The following is a 23,793-nucleotide window of genomic DNA, read 5'->3' as shown; positions in this document are numbered from 1 at the left end:
AGAGTCTGTCCACAAAGGAACAGAGCACTCCAAAGAAGTGGGGGTACATAGGGAAATTATATACCCTCAAAGAGGGTGTTTCACGTATGATTGAAATGTCCCTCCCACAATAGTCACAAGATTGCCCTGTCTGCACAGTGCTTGATGGACACAGCAGGTAGTGGTCTGCTATCTCAGTGGGCGTAGCAGGAGGCAAGTCTGTTGTCTGGAGCTGGGCGGTCACAGGTGAGCGCAGCAATCAGTTTCTAGCCTAAGGAAAGATGCTTAATCCTTAAGGAGATGCCAATGTTGGGAGGGGGAAGGAAGTTGCACCTTTATCTCAAGGGCCTTTGCTCTTGCCATAGGGAATCTCTAAAGCAGATATACAATGCATGCTCAACGGCCTCGGTCAGGCCCTTTTGGAAAGACAAGGTCAGGCCGAATTAGGTTTACACCAAAATGGCTTCCTCATATATTCCAATATATCCTATTACTTGCCATTTTTTTTTGACAGGACCTTGGGGACTGAGAGGTCTCCCATCTGTTCTGTTGGACTCTGATCTTGGGCATCTCGATCTCGGTTTGCTTCAGATAGGCTTTCTTGATTGCACAGAACAGAGACTTAAGCCAGCTTGGGTTGGGGTGGCTTATTGAAAGAATATGCGTGAAATTATATTGGAAACAATATTCAGGAAAATCAAAAAGCAGAAGCGCTGTTGGAGTGACATCTCATAGAAATTGAAATCACCTGTCGATTCTGGACCCAAGATTGCCATAGAGACCATCAGTAAAAGTTGATGGACCTCCCCTCTGGAACTCCACTGCTGTCTTTAGGTTTAGTTCTCTGTTTTTCTCTCTCTTATTAACCAATAAGCCTCTTCCTTATCTCATGGCTTTTGCCTGCTCTTAGTGTCTCCATCCTCATGATCCCACCTTGCCCTGACCTTTCTTCTCAATTCCTGTCTGTTTTTTTGCCTTATTTCCTTTGTGTTGCTCTCGTTTAGCCACACCTGCTTTCTGCCCCCAACCCCTCCTTAACCCCTGGCAACCACTAACTGTTCTCCATTTCTATACTTTGTTATTTCAGGAATGTTGTAGAAATGGAATCAAATAATATGTAACCTTGTCTAGATTGGCTTTTTTCACTAGTCGTAATTCTCTAGAGACTTAGTCTAAGCTGTTGGGTGTGTCAATAGTCCGTTCATTTTTATTGCTTAGTATTCCATGGTATGGCTGTATCAGTTTAACTATTCACCCAGAAGGACATCTGGGCTTTTTCCAGTTTTTGGCTGAGTAAAGCTACTGTAAGCATTTATATATAGGTTTTCATGTGGACCTAAGTTTTTATTTCTCTGGGACAGATGCCCGGGAGTGCATTTGCTGGGTCATATGGTAGTTGTATGTTTAGTTTTTAAAGAAACTGTCAAACTGTTTTCCAGAGGGGGTGTACCATTTTTCGTTTCCACCAGCAACATGTGAATGATCCAGTATCTCCACGTCTTCACCATCATTTGGTCTTTTGTCGCTTTTTTTTAAAAGCCATTCTGATAGCTGTGTATTGATGTGTTGTTGTGATTTTAATTGTCATTTTCCTACTCGTAATGTTGTACATCTTTTCTGGTGCTGATTTGTCGTCTGTCTAGTCTTTGAGGTGAAATATCTCTTCGTGTCCTTTGCACATTTTCTTTCTTTAGTTGAGGTATAATTGACATAATATTAAAGTGTATGACATAGTGGTTGATATTTGCATATATTGCAGAATGATCACGAGTCTAGTAGTTACAAAAGATCTTTTTCTTGTGATGAGGAATTTTAAGATGTACTCTCTCAGCAACTTTCAAATATGAATACAGTTTTATTAGCTATAGTCACCGCGCTGTACTTGACATCCCCGTGACTTACTGACTTTATATCCAGGAGTTTGCCCCTTTGACCCCTTCACTCTGCCTTTGGCAACCACCTATGTATTCTCTGGGTCTATGACTTGGTGGGGTTTCTTTGCTTTTTTTAGATTCCACATGTAAGTGAGACCATACGGTATTTGTCTTTCTCTCTCTGACTTATCTCACTCTGCATAATGCCTGCCAGGTGCATACATGTCGCAAATGGCAAGGTTTCATTCTTGTTTATGGCGGAGTAGTATTCCATTGTGTATATGTATTGCATCTTTATCCATCAATGGACACTTACGTTGTTTGTGTATCTTGGCTGTGGTGAATATGCTGCAGTGAACGAGGGGGTGCACATATCTTTTCAAATTAGTGTTTTCGTTTTCTTCAGATAAATGCCCAGAAGGAGAATTGTTGGATCATATAGTAGTTCTATTCTGAGGAACCTCCATACTGTTTTCCATAGTGGTTGCACCAATTTACATTCACACCAACAGTGCACAAGGCTTCCCTTTTCTCCACATCCTCAGCAACACTTGTCATTTCTTGTCTTTTTGATAATAGGGTTTCTAACAGATGTGACGTGATATCTCCTTGTAGTTTTTTTTTAATTGAGTTCATAATAGTTTACAACATTGTGAGATTTCACTTATACGTTATTGCTTGTCCGTCACTGTATAAATGCTCCCCTTCACCCCCTGTACCCACCCCCAGCCCCCTTTCCCCTGGCAACTGCTGATCTGTTCTCTTTGTCTGTGTGTTTATCTTCCACATATGAGTGAAATCATGTGGTGTTTGTCTTTCTCTGTCTGGCTTATTTCGCTTAGCATAATACCCTCCAGGTCCATCCACATTGTTGTGAATGGGACAACTTTGTCTATTTTTATGGCTGAGTAGTATTCCATTGTATATTTATACCACATCTTCTTTATCCAATCATCAGTTGATGGGGACTTGGGTTGCTTCCACTTCTTGGCCATTGTGAATAATGCTGCAGTGAACACAGAGGTGCGTAAGTCTCTTTGAATTGCTGATTTCAAGTTCTTTGGATAGATACCCAGTAGTGGGATAGCTGGGTCATATGGTATTTCTATTTTCACTTTTTTGAGACCTCTCCATACTGTTTTCCATAGTGGCTGCACCAGTTCCCATTCCTGCCAGCTGTAGGTGAGGGTTCCCTTTTCTTTTTTTTAAAAAAGATTGGCAGCTAAACTAACAACTGTTGCCAATCTTCTTTTTTTTTTTCCTGCTTTTTCTCCCCAAATCCCCCCAGCACATAGTTGTATATTTTAGTTCTGGGTCTTTCTAGTTGTGCTCTGGGGGATGCTGCCTCAACATGGCCTAATGAGGGGTGCCATGTCTGTGCCCAGGATCCGAACCAGCAAAACCCTGGGCTGCCGAAGCAGAGCGCCACAGGGCCAGCCCCAAGAGTTCCTTTTTCTCCCCAACCTCTCCAACATTTGTTATTTTTTGTCTTGGTGATTATAGCCATTTTGATGGGCAAGAGGGGATATCTCATTGTAGTTTTTGATTCGTATTTCCCTGATTAGTGATGTTGAACATCTTTTCATGTATTTATTGGCCATCTGTATATCTTCTTTGGAGAACTGTCTGTTCATATCTTCATCCCATTTTTTGATCAGGTTTGTTTTTTTGTTGTTCAGTTATGTGAGTTCTTTACATATTATGGAGATTAGCCCCTTGTCAGATATATGATATGCAAATATTCTCTCCCAATTGGTGGTATTTTTGTTTTGATCCTAGTTCCTTTTGCCTTGCAGAAGCTCTTTAGTCTGATGAAGTCCCACTTGTTTATTTTTTCATTTATTTCCCTTGTCCAAGAAGACATGCTATTTGAGAAGATCCTTTAAAGTTTGATGTCAAAGAGTTTACTACCAGTATTTTCTTCCAGAAGTTTAATGGTTTCAGGTCTTACCTTCAAGTTGTTGATCCATTTTGAGTCTGTTTTTGTGTATGGCATAAGATAATGGTCTACTTTCATTCTTTTGCATGTGGCTGTCCAGTTTTTCCAACACAGTTTATTGAAGAGACTGCCTTTTCTCCATTGTAAGAGCTTAGCTCCTTTGTCAGAGGTTAGCTTTCTGTAGATGTGTAGGTTTGTTTTGGAGCTTTCCGTTCTGTTCCATTGATCTATGTGCCTATTTTTGTACCAGTACCATGCTGTTTTGATTACTATAGCTTTGCAGTACATTTTGAAGTCAGGGATTGTGATACCTCAGCTTTGTTCTTTTTTCTCAGGATTTCTTTAGCTATTAGGGGTCTTTTGTTGCCCCATATGAATTTTAGGATCTGTTGTCCTATTTCTGTGAAGAATGTCATTGGGACTCTGATTGGGATTGCATTGAATCTGTAGATTGCATTAAGTAGTATGGATATTGTAACTATATTTATTCTTCCAATCTGTGTGCATGGAATATCTTTCCATTTCTTTATGTCATCATTGATTTCTTTCAATAATCTCTTATAGTTTTCAGCGTATAGATCTTTCACCTCCTTGGTTAAATCTCCTCCGAGATATCTTATTCTTTTTGTTGTGATTGTAAATGGGATTGTATTCTTGAGTTCTCTTTCTGTTAGTTCATTATTAATGTATAGAAGTGCAACTGCCTTTTGTACGTTGATTTTGTACCCTGCAACTTTACTGTAGTTGTTGATTATTTCTAATAGTTTTCTTGTGGATCCTTTAGGGTTTTCTATATATAAGATCATGTCATCTGCAAACAGCAAGAGTTTCACTTCTTCATTTCCTATTTGGATTCTTTTTATTTCTTTTTCTTGTCTAATTGTTCTGGCCCAAACCTACAGTACTATGTTGAATAGGAGTGGTGATAGTGGGCATCCTTGTATTGTTCCTGTTCTCAGAGGGATGGCTTTCAGTTTTTCCCATTGAGTATGACATTGGCTATGGGTTTGTCACATATGGCCTTTGTTATGTTGAGATAGTTTCCTTCTGTCCCAATTTTTTTTAAGAGTTTTTATCATGAGTGGCTGTTGGATCTTGTCAAATGCTTTCTCTGTGTCTATTGAGATGATCATGTGGTTTCTATTCCTCATTTTGTTAATGTGGTATATCACATTGATTGATTTTTGGATGTTGAACCATCCCTGTGCTCTGGAATAAATCCCACTTGATCTTGATGTATAATCCTTTTGATGTGTTGCTCTAATCAGGTTGCCAGTGTTCTATTGAGAATTTTTGCATCTGTGTTCATCATTGATATTGGCCTGTAGTTTTCCTTTTTTGTGCCGTCCTTGTCAGACTTTGGTATCAGAGTGATGTTGGCCTCATAGAATGTGTTAGGAAGTGTTCCGTCCTCCCTAATTTTTTGGAATAGCTTGAGAAGGATAGGTATTAAATCCTCTCTGAAAGTTTGGTAGAATTCCACAGGGAAGCCATCTGGTCCTGGGCTTTTATTATTTCGGATGCTCTTGATTGCTGTTTCAATCTCTTTACTTGTGATTGGTCTATTCAGATTCTCTATTTCTTCTTGATTCAGCTTTGGGAGGTTGTAAGAGTCTAAGAATTTATCCGTTTCTTCTAGATTGTACAATTTGTTGGCAAATAGCTTTTCACAGTATTCTCTTATAATACTTTGTATTTCTATGGTATCCATTGTAATTTCTCCTCTTACATTTCTAATTTTATTTATCTGAGCTTTCTCTCTTTTTTTTCTCTGTAAGTCTGGCTAGATGTTTGTCAATTTTGTTTATCTTCTCAAAGAACCAGCTCTTTGTTTTACTTAGCCTTTCTACTGTCATTTTTGTTTCAACTGCCGTTATTTCTGCTCTAATTTTTATTATTTCCCTCCTACTGACTTTGGGCTTTGTTTGTTCTTCTTTCTCTAATTCAGTTAGGTGTAGTTTGAGATTGCTTATTTGGGATTTTTCTTGTTTGTTAAGGTGTGCCTGTATTGCAATGAATTTCCCTCTTAGGACCACTTTTGCTGCATCCCATGTGAGTTGGTATGGTATGTTTTCATTCTGGTTTGTCTCGAGATATTTTTTTATTTCTCCTCTGATTTCTTCAGTGATCCTTTGGTTATTCAGTAGCATGTTGTTTAGTATCCATGCCTTTGTCCCTTTCTCAGCTTTTTTCTTGTAGTTGATTTCTAGTTTCAGAGCATTGTGGTTGGAAAAGATGCTTGTTATTATTTCAATTTTCTTAAATTTATTGAAGCTTACCTTGGTTCCCAACATATGGTCTATCCTTGAGAATGTTCCATGCACACTTGAGAATAATGTGTATTGTGCTGTTTTTGGATCGAGTGTTCTATGTATATGTATTAAGTCCAACTGGTCTAGCTGTTCATTCTGTTCCACTGTTTCCTTGTTGACTTTCTGTCTGGATGATCTATCCATTGATGTGAGTGGAGTGTTTAGGTCCCCTAGTATTATTGTGTTGTTGTTAATATCTCCTTTTAGGTTTGTTAATAGTTGCTTTATTTACTTTGGTGCTCCAGTGTTGGATGCATAGATATTCATAAATGTTATGTGGAGTGTCCCTTTGATCATTATAAACTGCTTCTCTTTGGCTCTGTTTGTCTTATCTTGAGGTCACCTGCTTTCTTCTGTTTGCCATTAGCTTGGAGTATTGTCTTCCACCCCTTTGCTCTGAGCCTGTGTTTGTGCTTAGAGCTGAAATGTGTTTCCTGGAGGCAGCATATTGTTGGCTCTTGTTCTTTAATCCATCTCATCACTTTGTGTCTTTTTATTAGAGAATTCCATCCATTTACATTTAGGGTGATTATTGATATATGAGGGCTTAATGCTGCCATTTTATCACTCGTTTTCTGGGCTCCTGCATTTCCTTTGTTTCTTGTCCCGTGTATTTGTGGTTTTTTTTTTTTTTTTTTTTTTACAGATTGGCACCTGGGCTAGCAACTGTTGCCAATCTTTTTTTATTTTCCCTGCTTTATCTCCCCAAACCCCCCCGTACACAGTTGTATATCTTAGTTGCAGGTCCTTCTAGTTGTGGGATATGGGACGCCGCCTCAATGTGGCCTGACGAGCGGTGCCATGTCCGTGCCCAGGATCCGAACCCTGGGCCACTGCAGCGGAGCGTGCAAACTTAACCACTTGGCCACGGAGCCGGCCCCTCTTGTCCCGTGTATTTTGGACTAGCAATTTGGTTAGGTAGTTTTGTATGCTGGATTTCTTAGTTTTCTCCTTATTTATTGTTTGTGACTCTGATCTACTTTTTTGTTCAGTGGTTACCATGAGGTTTGTATGCAAAGTCTCATAGATGAGATAGTCCATTTTCTGATGAACTCTTTATTTCCTCACATTAAGTTGATTCAGTCCCTTTCCTCTTCGCCTCCTAAGTTTTTTTTTGTCACATCTTATTCCATCTGGTGTTGTGAGTTTGTGGTTAAAATGACAAGATTGTATTTGTTTTTGGTGTTTTCCTTCCCTTTATCTTTAATGTTTTACCTGAGTATTTGCTAACCTGTTCTGCTGGATATCTCCAATTTCCTGATTTTTGTCTGCCTATTCTTCTCCTTACTCAGGGCTTGGTAACCCCTTTCTTCTTTTTTTTTTTTTTTCAGGCATGAGGGCCTTCTTGAGGATTTCTTGCACAGGGTAGTCTTGTGGCTATGAACTCCCTTAGCTTTTGTTTATCTGGGAAAGTTTTTATTTCTCCATCATATCTGAAGGATATTTTCACTGGATAAAGTATCCTTGGCTGAAAGTTTTTCTCCTTCAAGGATTTGAATATGTCATTCCAGTCTCTCCCAGCCTGAAAGGTTTCTGCAGAGAAATCCACTGAGAGCCCGATAGGGGTTCCTTTGTAAGGTATTTTCTTCTGCCTTGCTGCCCTTAGTATTTTTTATTTCTAATTCACTTTTGCCAGTTTCTCTGCTGTATGCCTTTCAGTAGGTCTGTATACATTGACGTATTTAGGAGATCTGGTACCCTCTTCCACATGGATTTCCATCCTCTTTCCCAGTTTTGGGAAGTTCTCTGCTATTGAAGCTTTCTGCTCCATTCTCCTTCTCTTCACTCTCTGGAATACCTATAGTTCTTATAGTGCATTTCCTAATCGAGTCGGATATTTCTCGGAGTCTTTCTTCATTTCATTTTAGCCTTACTTCTCTCTATTCCTCCATCTGAAGTGTGTCTCTGTTTCTAGCCTCAATTTTGGTGATTCGTTCCTCCATGGTTTCAGCTCTATTGTTCAGGGAATCTGTATTCTTGCTTTATCTCACCCATTGTGTTTTTCATCTCCAATGTTTCTGATTGGGTCTTCTTTATACTTTTAATCTCTTTTGTCAAGTAACTCCTGACCTGATTATATTGTCTATCTGTATTCTGTTTTAACTCGTTGAGTTGTTCAATGATAGCTATTTTGAATTCTCTGTCATTTATGTTATAGATATCTGTGTGTTCAGGATTGATTTCTGGGTTCTTGTCATGGTCCTTCTGGGCTGGAGATTTAATGTATTTTTTCTTACTGCCAGAATGGAGTTTGGTGTGGAGTATGGCGTAGGGTGACGTCAGCATCATGGTAGGGTGAGCTCTCCCGTAAAGTCTCCCCTCAAAGACTCAATGCAAAGGAAATTCATATTCCCACAGTGGGCATCCACACAACAAGAAAGATGGCTGAGAGGCCCACGCAGCCACATGTGGCAAGGTGGAGGTGCTGGAGCCCCTTCCCAAGGACGTGGAATGAGGAAAGAGAAAGCTTCTCTTCCTTCCCAAAGGAAAGCGACCCAGGGGTATGCATGGCCTCCAGGAGGAAAGCGGAGGCGGGGAGGGAGCGGCGGCCCTCTGTGGGAACTGTGTAGATCTCCGAGGTCCCTCACAGCCCGGGGGAAAGCCCGCAACAAAAGGGACTAGCCATTGCAGGGGTGTCTTCATCAAGGCGCACTCCGGAGAGCAGATAGCGAGGGCAGACCGAGAAGCCTCCAAGACTGCCCAGAAGAAAGTACCTCCACTGTCCCCCACACAGAGCCACAGCCCAGCACCTGGGAGCCATCCCCGCGGAGTCCAGCGGGCTCAGAATGCGCAACCCTCTGCCCCCACCTGCTGGGGAGGGGTGGAAGTAGCCATCAAATCCTAGTGGGCTCAGAGTGTGCGGCCCTCGACCCCCTCCCAGTGGCGAGGCGTGGAAGTGGCCAGGAAATCCTAGTGGGCTCAGAGTGCACGGGCCTCGACCCTGTCCCGGTGACAAGGGGTGGAAGTGGCCGGGAAATCCTAGCGGGCTCAGACGGCGCAGCCCTCGGCCCCCTCCTGGTGGTGAGGGGTGGAATTGGCCGGGAAATCCTAGCAGGTTCAAACTCCATAGCCCTCGGCCCCACCCCAGTGGAGAGGGGAGGAAGTGGCCGGGAAATGCTAGCAGGCTCAAACTGCGCAGCCCTCGGCCCCATCACAGTGGAGAGTGCTGGAAGTGGTTGGGAAATCCTAGCGGGCCCAGACTGCACAGCCCTTGACCCCCTCCCAGGGGCCAGGGGTGGAAGTGGCCAGGATCTCCTAGCAGGCCCAGAGTGGGCAGACCTCGACCCCATCCCAGTGGCCAGGGCTGGAAGTGGCCAGGATCTCCTAGCAGGCCTAGAGAGCACAGCCCTCGGCCCCCTCCTGGTGGAGAGGAGTGGAAGCGGCGGGGAAATCCTAGCAGGCCCAGACTTCGTAGGCCTCAGCCCCATCCCAGTGGCCAGGGCTGGAATGGGCTGGAATCTCCTAACGGGCCCAGATAGCACAGCCCTCGGCCCTGTCCTGGTGGCAAGGGGTGGAAGTGGCCGCGAAATCCTAGCAGGCCCAGAGAGCACAGCCCTTGACCCTGTCCCAGTGTCAAGGGGTGGAAGTGGCCAGGAAATCCTAGCAGGCCCTGACTGCGTAGCCATCGGCCCCATCCCAGTGGAGAGGGGTGGAAGTGGCTGGGAAATCCTAGCGTGCCCAGACTGTGCAGCCCTCAGCCCCATCCCGGTAGAGAGGGTTGGAAGTGGCTGGGAAATCCTAGCGTGCCCAGACTGTGCAGCCCTCGGCCCCATCCCGTTGGCCAGGGGTGGAAGTGGCCGGGATCTCCTAACGGGCACAGACTGCGCAGACCTTGACCCCATCCCAGTGGCCAGGGCTGGAAGTGGCCAGGAAATACTAACGGGCCCAGACTGCACAGCCCTCGGACCTCTCCCAGTGGCAAGGGGTGGAAGTGGCTGTGAAATCCTAGCAGGCCTGGAGTGTGCAGCCCTCGACCCCCTCCTGGTGGCCCGGGGTGGAAGTGGCTGGGAAATCCCAGCGGGCTCAGACTGTGCAGCTCTCAGCCCCCTCCCGGTGGGGATTGGTGGAGGTCGAGATCAAACCCTAGAACGACATGGAAGACAAATCTCCTTGTGGTTTTGATTTGCAATTCCCTGAAGGTTAGTGATGCTGAACACCTCTCATGTGTCTGTTGGCCATCTGTATGTCTTTTTTGGATAAATGTCTATTTATATGTTTAATGTTATAAACCAATGTTACTGCAATAAAGAAAAAGAGAAAAGAAATTTAAAAAGCAAACAGTGGATAATCCAAAACTTTGTCCTCAGTCAAGTGCCAATTGGACTAATCTCAACTGAATGATTAGTTTTGAAGAACAAAATGTACAAAATGCTGAGAAAAGTTCATTGTGTCTAAATTATTTTTGCACCACCTTTAGCTCTCAGGAGACAGACTCAAACCGCCACCCATATCATGCAAATCTCTTAATAAAGCTAAATAAAAAGAATTTGTAAGTTACTTGCTTTCTTTTTAATTCACTTGGTTTTCTTCCTTTATGCTTATTTCACTATCAATATATTCTATAAAATAAAATGAAGAGTTTTTTGCATGCTTAAATCAAGTGCATTAGTAAGATACTCATGTAATTCACAATTTTTAGGCCATTTAGAGATTTTTCTCCTCCAGAGATTCCCAGATGTCGGCGATATCTTTTCCTTTCTTCAGGTATAAAGTAAATTTCATTGTTTTTACTTACGGGTGAATTTGCCTGCCTTTCACAAGTTAGAATCTATAATACAACTATGTTTTAAAGGTATGCTACCACTTGAGAAATTCCAGTGGTTGTTTTCTTTGAGACATTATTTTGCTTTTTAAATACACTGGCCTTTTTTCTCAGATTGTCAATGATTGTCAGTGAAGATTTACAGAGACCAAGATTTTAAAAGGGCGAAAGCCATCGAATGAGATAAAGGCCATGTCACTAAAGCTGCATCAGTCATCCATCCTCCTCCCCACGGCCTACCCCTCGGCAGAGTGTGAGGCTGGGGTGAACCTCGGGGGCTGTTAGAACAGGAGGAAGACTGGGTCACCCCCGGTGCTCTCTGCACAGGCAAGGGCCCCCTGCTGAGAGAGAAAACGTGAATCCAAGACTGTAAGTGAGTCTCAGGATTTTCACATTTGGAGATCGCTTTACCAGACAAAATATCCTTTGCTGTTCTCCCTGCCACCACAGAGAGAGGCTTTCTGGGAGGGTTTCCTGGGACAAGAACTGCTGCTGGGTCATGGCTTCTTTCTCCCTGCCTGCCTTCTTTCTTCTCCCCTTTGTTCACATACATCTCACATGCATGTGACTCTAAACAGACACATGCCGTTAAAAGCCACATCACTTTTAAATGCTGCGTTCCCTTTTCCTCCCTTCTCTGTTTGGCACCGGTTTTATCACCGTCTGAAATGTCCTTGATCTGTTATGTGTTACGATGTTTATATTTTCTCCCCTCCCTCCTCTTGTCACGTAATCTCTCTCCAAAGAGTTTGCTAGTATGTATCATTCCATATTTTCCCTTTGTTGGAATAACTATGCACAGCATGAACACAAAACACAAACACGAGTGTGTGTAGGCACATGTGATTTCTCTGTCACTGAAAGTTCAGTAAACTCAACTACTAAATGGTGAACATCTGCAATTTTCCAAAAAATAAAACCTAGATTTTTCTTAAAAAAAAACTAAGGTTACAAACCCTTATTAAGTGTAAACTTGAAATACTGTTAGCCTTGACTGTATTTGGATTTACCTTTCCAATCAAATGAGTTTCTGAGCAGCTCTTATGCTTTGAACCAAAGACCTTTCACAAAGAGGATAAAATGCCCCACCTAGAGCTCTGTACTTTGATCAATATGAGACCAAAGGTAGCACTTCTCGTGAGAGGCCTCCCGTGTCAGCAACTTTTGAGAGAACTTGCAGAAGAAATGTGTTTAAGAAATACCCGGAGGCAAAGAGACTGGTTTATCTTGTAGAGAAAGAAAACTAATTCATGACCCCCCTTTTTTTAAACAAGAATAAACACAAGCCAATCCTGCCAGTCTTCCAAGGCAATTAATGTGTGTCTTAATACTTAAATTTCTTTTTAAAAAATCTGTTCTGCCTTTATTAGTAGTATGTAATGGGAAACACTGAAGTGTCTCCTCATAAGTCAGTTCCAGTGTTGGCTATGGGTTCTCTTCTCTGTTTAAAACAAACAGAAGGGAGGGAGGGAGGAAATGAAGGAGGGAGCAAGAGGAAGAGGGAAGGGGAGAGGAAGACAGTAAAAAAGCCACACGTGACTCTGAACCTTGAGCTGTGCCCTAGGCATCTGGAGCAGAGCCCGAGTCATCAGGACACTGCGTGCGTGACTCTCCTCCTCGGAGCAGGAGGAGGAGAAAGTTTCAGAGTCAGTCTGGTGTGAATCCTCTTGGATCAAGGAAAAGCGTTCTTTGTAAATAGGAAGAATTATAACAAATGTGGAGCATCTTTAATCTCAAAAGATTGAACAAGGAAAGATCAAAGTGTCATTTTTACCTACAGCATTTGAAACCTCAGTTCTGGTGAATCTTGGGAGAGCAAACTTTGAACAAGAAATCGGAAGCAGTTCTTTGAATTTTACTGCGGCCCCGATTGAAAAATAGGACTTCTCATCAGAATTATTGCTCCTCAGAGGCTAAGCCCTCATTTATTTTTAGTGTACAATAATTTATTACAAATGAAGAAAAATCACATTTCAAATATCAGCTGTAAGAACATGGTCTGTTATGCTGATTTCTCATCAATATTTTTGAGACTACCTTGAGGGAAAAATTTCAGAATTGACAATGCTTTAAGGCCACATGTGCTAGTCATTCCACACTTTTTTCAAAACCATTTCCATTAGATTCCCCTTACTTTACAGACTTGAGAGCTCTTAATTTAATTGCTGATGCTTCACAAATGGCTGATTTTGCATGAGAAATTACATTGTCTCTCCCATTAAAAGAGAGCAGAACCTGTATAACCCATTACTGCTGTAATATTTTATGATTTATTATATTATCCAAATACATTTAGAATTTTGTCCGTGTTTTGCAGTTTTAAAATTTATGCATGATACTTGGTTTTGTTTGAATTATTTGACCAATCTCCATACTAACATTTTAAGTTCCCAATATCAAATTCTGCAAGTGTCCATAAGGCTGTTCTCACATCCAAATAAAAAACAACATTTAACAAATTTGAGAGCCTGCTGTTTGGTTAAATGTTTCATTGCCAATTACGAAGTTCTAACTAAACAACTTTTTTTAAGCCAAGACTTCATTATAATGGAAAGCTGACTCAGGGAGCTTAGAAGTAATTTAAGGAAGCAAAATGAAAAAACATGAATGAGCAATGTGCATGGTTTCCTCTGTTTCATTGCCATGCTGGTGGGAAAATAGTTTATGGATTACGGTGGTCTCCTCATTGCTTGTAAGTCAACTGACTGACACAAGTCTCCAGAAAGTTTCCTGGTTCGTGCAGTTTTAAATGACAAATTACAGATTCTCACATCATCCATCTTCCAATTAAGAGCAGCAGGAGTAGAAATCTAAACAATTCTCCCCAGAAAGTGCTGGCTCCCGTTTGTCTGATTCCGCCAGTGTCATTCTTGAATGTGGATCCTAAGTCTCCAAGCCAATTCCTTGGCCACTTGTCAAGAGGGTTCCAAATATTTGCTCTTTTAGACTCATTATTCAATGGCAGATATTTTAACAACTTTAGCTTACATTGATCACAAATGTTTCTTAGTTTTGCTTGATTCTTTTCAATTTTATTGGAGAAAACATACAAATGAGAAGACAAAAATTAGCCCCAGAAGTAAGTTATATAGAGGTGATCACCACCTAGCATTCTTCAACACTTGTCTTCTATGAATTTATTTTTTTTAAGAAAAGTTTTAAGTTCACAGAAAAAGTAAGAGGGAGGTACAGAGGTTTCCCATATACCACCTGCCCCAACAAATACGTCTCCTTCCCCTGTTATCAGCATCCCTCACCAGAGTGGTACGTTTGTTACAACTGATGAACTTACTTTGACACATCATAATTACCCAAATTCTATGATTTGCACTAGGGTTCACTCTTGGTATTGTACATTCTGGATTCTTGGCCCCTTTAATCACACCTAATGAGTTCAAATTAACAAGGAGGAAATTTTAAACTTAGTAAATGAGGTGTCTTAAGCACAACAAATGTATGTCTGAAAATGGAAGAAACCAATTGGATTAATTGTAGGCTTCATCTCCCTGAATTTATGCGAGTAGAAGTTGAAAAATCACTTACAGGGAATATCGCATGGTGGATCCATCACTTAAATAGGAACTTGGGGAAGATGGGTGAACTCACCCTGTCGTGTTGGGACTCCACAGAAATAGGGAAAACATCAAAGACTTTGGTCTATTCAAGCTCATTTACTTCATTCTTCACCATTTCCTTTCACCGTCTGTATCTCCACATCACACTGCTCTCACACATCCATCAGGGACTGATGAAAATAGTGTTATCCAAATACGATTATTACCAATGACTGTGTGGAGTGGGCTGATATAATAGGCATTTTTCTGTGTCTGGACTCCTTTCCTTCAACCTTGCACTGAAATCCCTAAAGATGATAATAATAAAGTGGTGGTAGATTTGGGCATACGTGTAACACAATTAACAATACATACTAGTGATAGGCTGCATAACCACACTTGTTAGAATACAACAGTAGTAAAGCTCGATGATCCAGTAAGTGGGAGGTCCTCTGTATGGCTGGAGGCAGCAACCTTAAACTCTCTGGAAGTTTGTCTACAGAAACAGGCTATGAACCGTGCACCCAAAGCAGCTCTCAATCTCTGCGCTATTTAACAAATCGCTCTGCCTCACCAGACCTCAGTCTGTCCTCCATGACAAAGGGTCTCACCATCAATTATCCTTGAAATCCTTTCGAGTGTCAACAAACTGTCTCTATGTATCTATGATTCTACTGCTGTGGACACGTGTCCACACTATGGAGCTAATTTTAAAAAGAACTGTCTTCATACCAAAGAACCTCATTGTCTCTAGGCTGATTTGACCTCAGTGGCAATAATGATATCAGCTAGAGAGTGTGAGTCATGGAAGATCAAATACGTTTAAACACAGCTCCTGTAACTGGCCTCTCTTCTGCATTGAGACTTAATAAGGACTTCACAGAAGTGGTTATACACGTTATTCGTGTTCAGATAAATAAAAATTAAGACCTCAGCGCAGCACCGTGACTCACCTAAAGAGGAGCAAAAATGAGAAAGATTCACAATGTCAATGTCAAGGACTTGCGTGAGTGTGAAAGAACTGCAGCTCCCACGTGTCGACGGCAGGAGTCAGAATGGACGGTCAGCTTTGGAAAACTGTATGGCAGTATCCAGAACAGCTGCCCTACCATTCCATTCCGACTTTTGTCTCAAATAGAACTGAGAGAATACATCCAGCCAAGACTGTAGGAAAATGATCACAGTCACATTACTTGAATCTGAAAAATAATCTAGAGCATGTTCATTGAGATGCCCCACAGCAATGAGAAGGAACTGTCACCACAGGCGAGAGCACGGAGGAATCGTACATCCATAATATAGAGAAAAATAATCCAGACATAAAATAAAAACTGAATGATTTCACTTCTATATAGTTTTTTAAAAAAATACAAAACTATCTATCATACTGGACATCGATTTGTGTTAGGGTCCACAGACAGTCTCTGAAATGTTCCTTATGTTCCATATTTTGGTCTGGGTTCTGGGTGCAGGGATGTTTTCACTTCTGAAAATTCACTTGCTATTTTATAATGATAAATAAATAAATACACACACAAACACATACATATATATAACTTTAAAAGCTTTTCAAAAACAAAGACTATTTACTATCAGATTGCAGGCAACTCCAGGATTTCATTATTAATTTTTAAATCTCTTAACAGGTTATTGTATGTGTTTTTAAGATATTCTTGTAAAATTAATAAAGCATACAACTTTCATAGAATATTTCATTAAGTGATTATCTTTTATATTACAAAAAATGTGCTGTTTGCTTATAGAATAAAGATGCTGTTAGCAACCCACAGCTCCTGGTTTTCTTTGTTGGGGAGGGGAAAATTTCCCTCTACCCCTCTTGATTCTTCAGCCTGGCCTAATAATTAATTTGACACAGACAGATTAATGGGAGAAAAAAATTTAATTTAATTTTGTACGTACACAGGCCCCAAGATATGAGACCCAAAGAAGTGACCAAAGCAGACAACCTTTACACCTTTTAGAGCAAGAAAAAATAAATTTGTGAAGAACTGACAAGACAAAAGAAAACTTAGGCTTGGGTACTAATTAGTGAAGCAACTAAGTAGAGTTTGTTTATACAGACTTCTCCTTGGCTATTGGGTAAGCAGCCACAGGCCTTACACACAAGAAAATGCGTGGCATGAAGAATAAGACAACCACTGTGAGGTGGGAGCCACAGGCAGAGAGAGGTTCATGCCACCCTTTAGAGCTGCAAGATTTCAGGGCGCAGAGGATGACCACACAGGAGGCAATAAGGATAAGGAAGATGGTCATACGCATCGCCACACTGTTGAGGATAATTAAGAGGCCCAGGATGTGGGTGTCCATACAGGCCAGTTTCAACAAAGGAAACAAATCCCAAATAAAGTTGTCTATAATATTGGGGCCACAAAAGGGTATGAGCAGAAGCTGTATTACTGCATGGATAAATACCCCCACCCAGGCCCCTCCCAGCAGCAGGCAGTGCACCCGAGGACTCATGATGGTCACCCAATGCAGGGGCTTACCGATGGCCACATGGTGGTCCTAGGCCATCATGATGAGAAGAATGATCCCCACACCACCACAGAAATGCTCCACAAGGAGCTGGACCATGTGGCCTTTGAAGAAGATGGTGATGCTCTCAGAGAGGGAGTCCACAACCATCTTATAGGCAATGACAGAGAGTAGGCGGCATCCATGAGGGACAAGACAGTAAGGAAAAATTACATAGCTGATCTCAGACTCTGACTTATGATCATGGTGGCCACATGAGTAGGTTTCCCAAAACTGTGGACGCATACATGATCAGAAACATGGCAGAGAGTATTTTCTGTGGCTTTAGGTTCTCTGAGAGACCCAAAAGAATGGATTCTGTCACCTTGTTTGGATTTCCCATTTCTCAGGTTCTGATATGACCTCCAGCTGAGTTAGAAAACATAACAAAGCAACATACACTTTATAATTAGTGATTGTTTGACTTCATATATTTCTAAGAGTTTGGGGAACTTATTGCTTATTTTTATTCATTTATTCACCATTCAAGCATTTGGCTTTTAAGAACATGCTAAATAAAGAGCTTAAAAGATAACTACTTCATTAATGCAAGGTTTCCTTCAAGGCTTTTCTCCTCTCTCTTAAAATGCTTCTTCCATGTGAGTAGGTTTTTCCTCCTCCTCCCTTTATGATTGTATTTATTAATAGCCAACTTTTTGGAGCATTACCTTACTCCAGGCACTAGAATGACCCTGTGATTAACCCTGTCTTATAGATGAAGGAACAGACTCTCGTGGAGTTTAGGAAGCTTAACCAAGATGGCGCAGCTCGTGATGGGGAAGCCAGAATGTGGAACGTGTTTTCTGACTCCAGAATCAGTGCCCTCAAGCATCAACATTGCTTCTCTAGTACTTATGCTCTGAGTGTATCATTCACCAATCACTGAGCTAAGTAACATTACAATCGTTATCCTGTTGTGTCTTCTAAACAATCTGACATGGGTTTTTCTTCCTGTGCTCTTTTTCAAACAATTCGGCAATTCTTTTGTAATTTTGTGCTTTACTTCTAAATATCAAATGATCAAAATGCATCTAACATTAGTGATTCTACAGTCCCTGACTACTACATTGTTCAGTGATGATTACAAACCATGATGCTCATGAATTGGCCCAAGTCATTTCTTTCAGCTTCCTCTACTCCCTAAATGAAGCAAAGGATCCCAGAATGTAATAATGACAGAACAATTAGCATTTAGGTTCTCTCACTATGTTGCTGAGCACTGTGCCAAGTATGATACACGTATTATCTCATTTGATAATTCGATAAAAATTATCTCACTTGACAAAAATGATACCATGTGAAGGAGGTACCATCGCTGCTCCCATTGTAAAGAAGAGAAACTGAGGTCTTGGGAAGTTAAATCTCTTGTGTAAGATTGTATAACCAGAGTGCTCTGGAGCTGGCATTTTGATTACACAGCCCAGATTCTTAACTACTGTGTTCCCCCACTGCAGAAGAGAAGAACAGGTAATGTGGTGTTTCAGGAGGATTACTATTGCAACCTAGAAGAAAAGCTACAATGATATGCCTCATATGATGGGGGACATTTAAGCATGTCCTAGACATTTTGCAAAGAGCATAGAGTCCAACTGATATTTGAATTGTAAAATTCTGTGATTGCCAAGAGCCACTCTTGCTATTCAACAAGAGTTGGGTAGCCCCACCCCACCCCACCCCTTACACGAAATGCAGAGCATCCCCTGGAGACTGTGGAAGCGCCATTTTATTCACATGACTTAATCTCATCCTCTCCGTGCTAGCCAAAGAACTGAGATCTTTCTTGCAAGAGCCTTTGTGAACTATAAGGAGCACTGGCTCAGGAGGCAGGAAATGAGAAGTGGATTTTCTTCCAGGCTGTGTCACTAATGTGCTCTGTTCTTTGGGCATGTTGCTGGCACCTCTGATTCTGTTTCTTCATTTGCAGCATAAGGACAGTCCACTAGATGAGAGCAACAGAAGAGACTCTGTCCTCTTCACACACAGACTCACCTCTTAATTGCATTGTTTATGCCTCTGGGTAAGAGTTCCTTAAAGAGATGATTCATTTCATGGTGAGAAAAGTTGAAAGCCACTGCTCTACGTCATATCTAATGCCCCATCTGTCCTTATGGCTTGGAACTTAGATTGACTTCCTGTCAATACAGTACAGAACTGATTTTTTCTACCCAACATTCAAATCTTGTCACCAGCACCTCCTTACTATTCAACTTCATTTCTCTGTCCTTCTCACTTAATTTATTCCAATGTCATCCCACCCACTTCTCACAGACTCACACCGTTTCTTTCCATATCCACCTTTCTGTTTGCAGGAAATGTCACTGGATTCAGACACTGCAAGCTGCCCTCTAAGTCACTGGCAGGCCACTTACTGGCTTTGAAATCTTAGCCTCCTCAAGCCTCAATTTCTGTGGAAGCACGATGTGCATATTGCTGACTGCTTGAGTGGAATGCAAATGAGGCCTTTTCTCATGGAACCATGATGAACAGCCATATGAGGTAAGCACTATGATCGTGAGGATTTTCTGAAACACACCTGAGACCTGGAAAGTTGTGTGACTTCCTCACAGTTTCTTTGCAGGCCCATGACTGGCTCAAAAGCACAAGCAATTAACCACTATGCTTTACAGCCCACACTACTTTCACCTCCCGCCTCACAGAGCTGCTGTGATGGTCACAGGAGGTAACACAGGTGAGAAAGCTGTGAAAACAGTGTAACACATTGTTTTTCCAATTGTGTCATTATGCCTATAGGCTCTTGGCTTGCCTACTGCCGTCGTCCATTCCCTCTCCCAACCAACTCATCACCAGCCTCCTTCATGCGGCCCTTCCTCCTTCACCCAATGCCCACCTTCCCCAGCCTGAATACTCATTCTACTAACTCATAAAGCTTCTTTTCTACATATCATTATTTCATGCTTCCCTCATTTCCATACAGAAATGTTTAAGGATTGCTACTTCCTTCGCATTTCTCCAAGTTCCTAATAATTTAGTAAGGATGCAGTGGACATCAACACAGTCCAAGACATTTCATCAACTGGAAGGAAGCTGCAATGAGCTGTAGGGCCCAGGTGATGCTGGCGCCAGCTCATCCTCCAGGGTGGAGAGCAGTGTGTAATCAGAGTCTAGTTGCCATTTCTCTGTCAACCAGGCACGATGATGCCGTTTACAGGGTAGTCTTCACTGTTTGCATTCCTAGATATGCTTCAGCCGAAACCAAGAACGAAACAATACCTTGAACTTCCAGTTCGGTGTTGAATCCCACCACCAGCTGCCCCCATGAGATAGTTCCTTTCACTGCGGGTCAGTGAGGAGTTGCTTTTTAGAAGGCTGTTCAAGTGAAGACAGAGGCTATTATAGTGAATACTTTTCTTTTTCTTTGCCAGTCCACTTCCTTCATGTTCCATAATTATTTAAGTAAACAACAAATATTTAAAACATTTGTCAGATGTGGTCCATTTCCTTAAATAAGGGCAGGACTGGTAAATTTAAAATAATGATAACAGAAATCATTGTGAATTAAAGAAAAGAAAAAAAAAGAAATTATCTAAGTCTTAAAGCTAGACTGTCGCTCAGAGAAAGGAAGACTAGAGCTATTCCCAGCAGAGGAAGCAACATGGGCAAAGGCCCAGTGGTGGGGATAAGAGACAGTGTGCAATGTAAAATGGAGAGCAGGGGCCTGGTTGACAGAGCAATAGCAACCAGACTAGTTCTCATTTGACTTCTGGAACACTTTTTAGCTGTGTAATTTACTAAGGAAGATTTATTCTTTCAGGTGTGCATTTGTATTTAGAAATATTGAATTCATATATTTATACATACACTTTAATAGTATAATTGTATAATAATAGGTGCACATATATACTGCACTTGACATTTTAATAAGTAATTTATCATTGATAGCATTCCATGTCACTATGTGAAGATTTATCTTATTTCAATTTTTGATATTTCAGCATTGCTGCCGTGAACATGTATATGTTTCTGTAAGATAAATTTTTACAATAGAATTGCAGAATCAAAGGGTATAAACATTTTAAATTGGAAAGAGTATTGGTAAATTCTCCTTGAAAAATGTTTATTAACATCCATAATGTATTAGACAGCATTGTTATTCATATAACTTTTTGTCTTTCTTCTTTATATCCATTTCTTCCTTTTCAGTTGTATTATTTTTCTTTTATCTTTATTTTCATATAGACATGCATTGTATATTACAAAATAATTCAGAAAAATTTTCAACAAACATTTAAATTAGTTTTGTGGATAAAAGACAGTGAAAATTATTTTTTGTAGATTCATCAATATGCTCATTTCAAAATAACGACCGTAATGACAATAATTAGCATTTATTAATCTTAGCAAATTTGTCCCTCCCTTGAGGTCACAGAGTTAGTGAGTGGTACAGAGTTTGGATTTGAATTCCAGGAAGCCTGACTCTGTGGCTTCTTTCTTTCTTAGTTCTATTTGACATATATATATATATATATATATATATATATATATATATATATACACACACACACATAATTTCTCCAGTGAACACTTGAACACCTAGGTGGTTCTAACCCTTACACTTGGATTGCCAATTTTCTGTGGCATGTGCTCATGGAGCCCTGTGAGCAACTAGACAATTCAATTTATCACTGACGGACTTCAAAACAACTCCTTCATAGAAACACATGCCCAGTTCCTTTCTCTTTTCATAAAACTAAGAACTAGCTAGTAGGAGTGCAGCTAACTCCAGTAGAATTTTGCAGGATAGACATGTCAAATAATGTTCGAATTTTAAAAGTTAAGGTCTACTATAACTTATTTCTGTTTGCTCAGGATGCTCCTCCATTTTTTCTATGGTCAACACACTAAACCACCAGCATCAACAACATCACCATCGCCATCATTGTCACTGTCACTACAGTTCCCTATGGGAAGATCTACTTACAACTAAATTTGGGTCTTCTGTTTGACATATAGAAAAACATAAAAAAATTCAACTTATTGTTAAATTAGAAAATCAAATAAAATATTATTGACTAAATATTACAAATTTTAAGAAAAGTAATACTCCATATTTTGTTTCCCTTAAGCAGAGATCAGAGACCAACAGTAGCGAAGGAAAGAGAGAAGAGCTTTGGGGTCTAGGAAAGAGGAGAGTGAAGGGGAAGGAGAGAAATGGAAAGAGAGTGGGAGACACAGACACATACTCACAGGGAGACAGAGGGAGAGAGAGAAGTGAAATTGGAAAAAGGGCATCAGACTGATGAAATCCCACTTGTTTATTCTTTCTATTGTATCTCTTGTCCAAGGAGACATGGTGTCTGAAAAGATCCTTTTAAGACAGATGTCAAACAGTGTACTGCCTATCTTTACTTCTAGAAGTCTTATGGTTTCAGGTCTTTAAATCTTTGATCCATTTTGAGTCTATTTTTGTGAATGGTGTAAGAGAATGGTCTATTTTCATCCTTTAACATGTGGCTGTCCAGTTTTCCCAACACCATTTGCTGAAGAGACTTTCTTTTCTCCACTGTATGTTCTCAGCTCCTTTGTTGAAGATTAGCTGTCCATAGATGTGTAGTTTTACTTCTGGGCTTTCAATTCTGTTCCACTGATCTGTGTGCCTCTTTTTGTACCAATACCATGCTGTTTTGATTATTATGGCTTTGTCGTATATTTTGAAGTCAGAGATTGTGATGCCTCCAGCTTTGTTCTTTTTTCTCAAGATTGCTTTAGCAATTTGGGGTCTTTTGTTGCCCCATCTGAATTTTAGGATTCTTTGTTCCATTTCTTTGAAGAATGTCATTGGGATTTTGATTGGGATTGCATTGAATCTGTAGATTGCTTTATGTAGTATGGACATTTTACTATGTTTATTCTTCCCATCATCAGACTAAAGAGCTTCTACAAGGCAAGGAAAAACAGGATTGAAATGAAAAGACAACCCACCAACTGGGAAAAAATATTTGCACATCATATATCTGACAAAGTGTTAATCTCTATAATATATAAAGAACCCACACAACTCAACAACAAAAAATCAAACAACCCAATCAAAAAATGGCCAGGGGATATGAACAGATGTTTCTTCAAGGAAGACATACAGATGGCCAATAGGCACATGAAAAGATGCTCATCATCGCTGATCATCAGGGAAATGCAAATCAAAACTACACTAAGATATCACCTTACATCCGTTAGAATGGCTATAATAACAAAAACAAAAAATAACAAATGTTGGAGAGGTTGTGGAGAAAAAAGAACCCTCATACACTGCTGGTGGGAATGCAAACTGCTGAAGCCACTATGGAAAACAGTAAGGAGATTTCTCAAAAAATTAAAAATAGAAATACCATATGATCCAGCTGTCCCACTACTGGTTATCTATCCAAAGAACTTGAAATCAGCCATTCAAAGAGACTCATGTACCCCTATGTTCATTGCAGCACTATTCACAATAGCCAAGACATGGAAGCAACCCAAGTGCCATCGACCGTTAACTGGCTAAAGAAGATGTGGTATATATACACAATGGAATACTACTCATAAAAAATGATAAAATCATCCCATTCACAACAACATGGATGGACCTTGAGGGTATTATGTTAAGCAAAATAAGCCAGACAAAGACAAATACTGCATGATTTCACTCATATGTGGAAGATAAACAAACACACAAAGAGAACAGATAGTGGCTACCAGGGGGAAGGGGTGTGGGGGGTGGGCACAAAGGGTGAAGGGGCACACCTATAAGATGACAGATAAATAATAATGTATAACTGAAATTTCACAATGTTATAAACTATCATAACCTCAATAAAAAAATTAAAAAATTTTAAAAAGTGCA

General features: G+C 40.7%; 1 long non-coding RNA gene across 2 annotated transcripts in view; it reads left to right on the top strand.

The window, feature by feature from the left end:
* LOC103558842 (uncharacterized) overlaps nt 1-23,793 on the top strand; it is a 26,958-nt gene extending 3,165 nt beyond the window's left edge. Inside the window, exons 2-4 of one of the 2 annotated variants that reach the window (XR_011525391.1) lie at nt 17,671-18,972; nt 19,265-19,451; nt 22,839-23,793. This is a non-coding gene — a long non-coding RNA (uncharacterized lncRNA). The remainder of the gene's footprint in view (nt 1-17,670; nt 18,973-19,264; nt 19,452-22,838) is intronic. The other variant, XR_011525388.1, reaches the window with a different exon arrangement.

The sequence above is a fragment of the Equus przewalskii genome, chromosome 1, assembly GCF_037783145.1.
Source record: "Equus przewalskii isolate Varuska chromosome 1, EquPr2, whole genome shotgun sequence".
NCBI lineage: Eukaryota > Metazoa > Chordata > Mammalia > Perissodactyla > Equidae > Equus > Equus przewalskii.
This window is presented reverse-complemented; position numbering and strand designations above follow the sequence as displayed.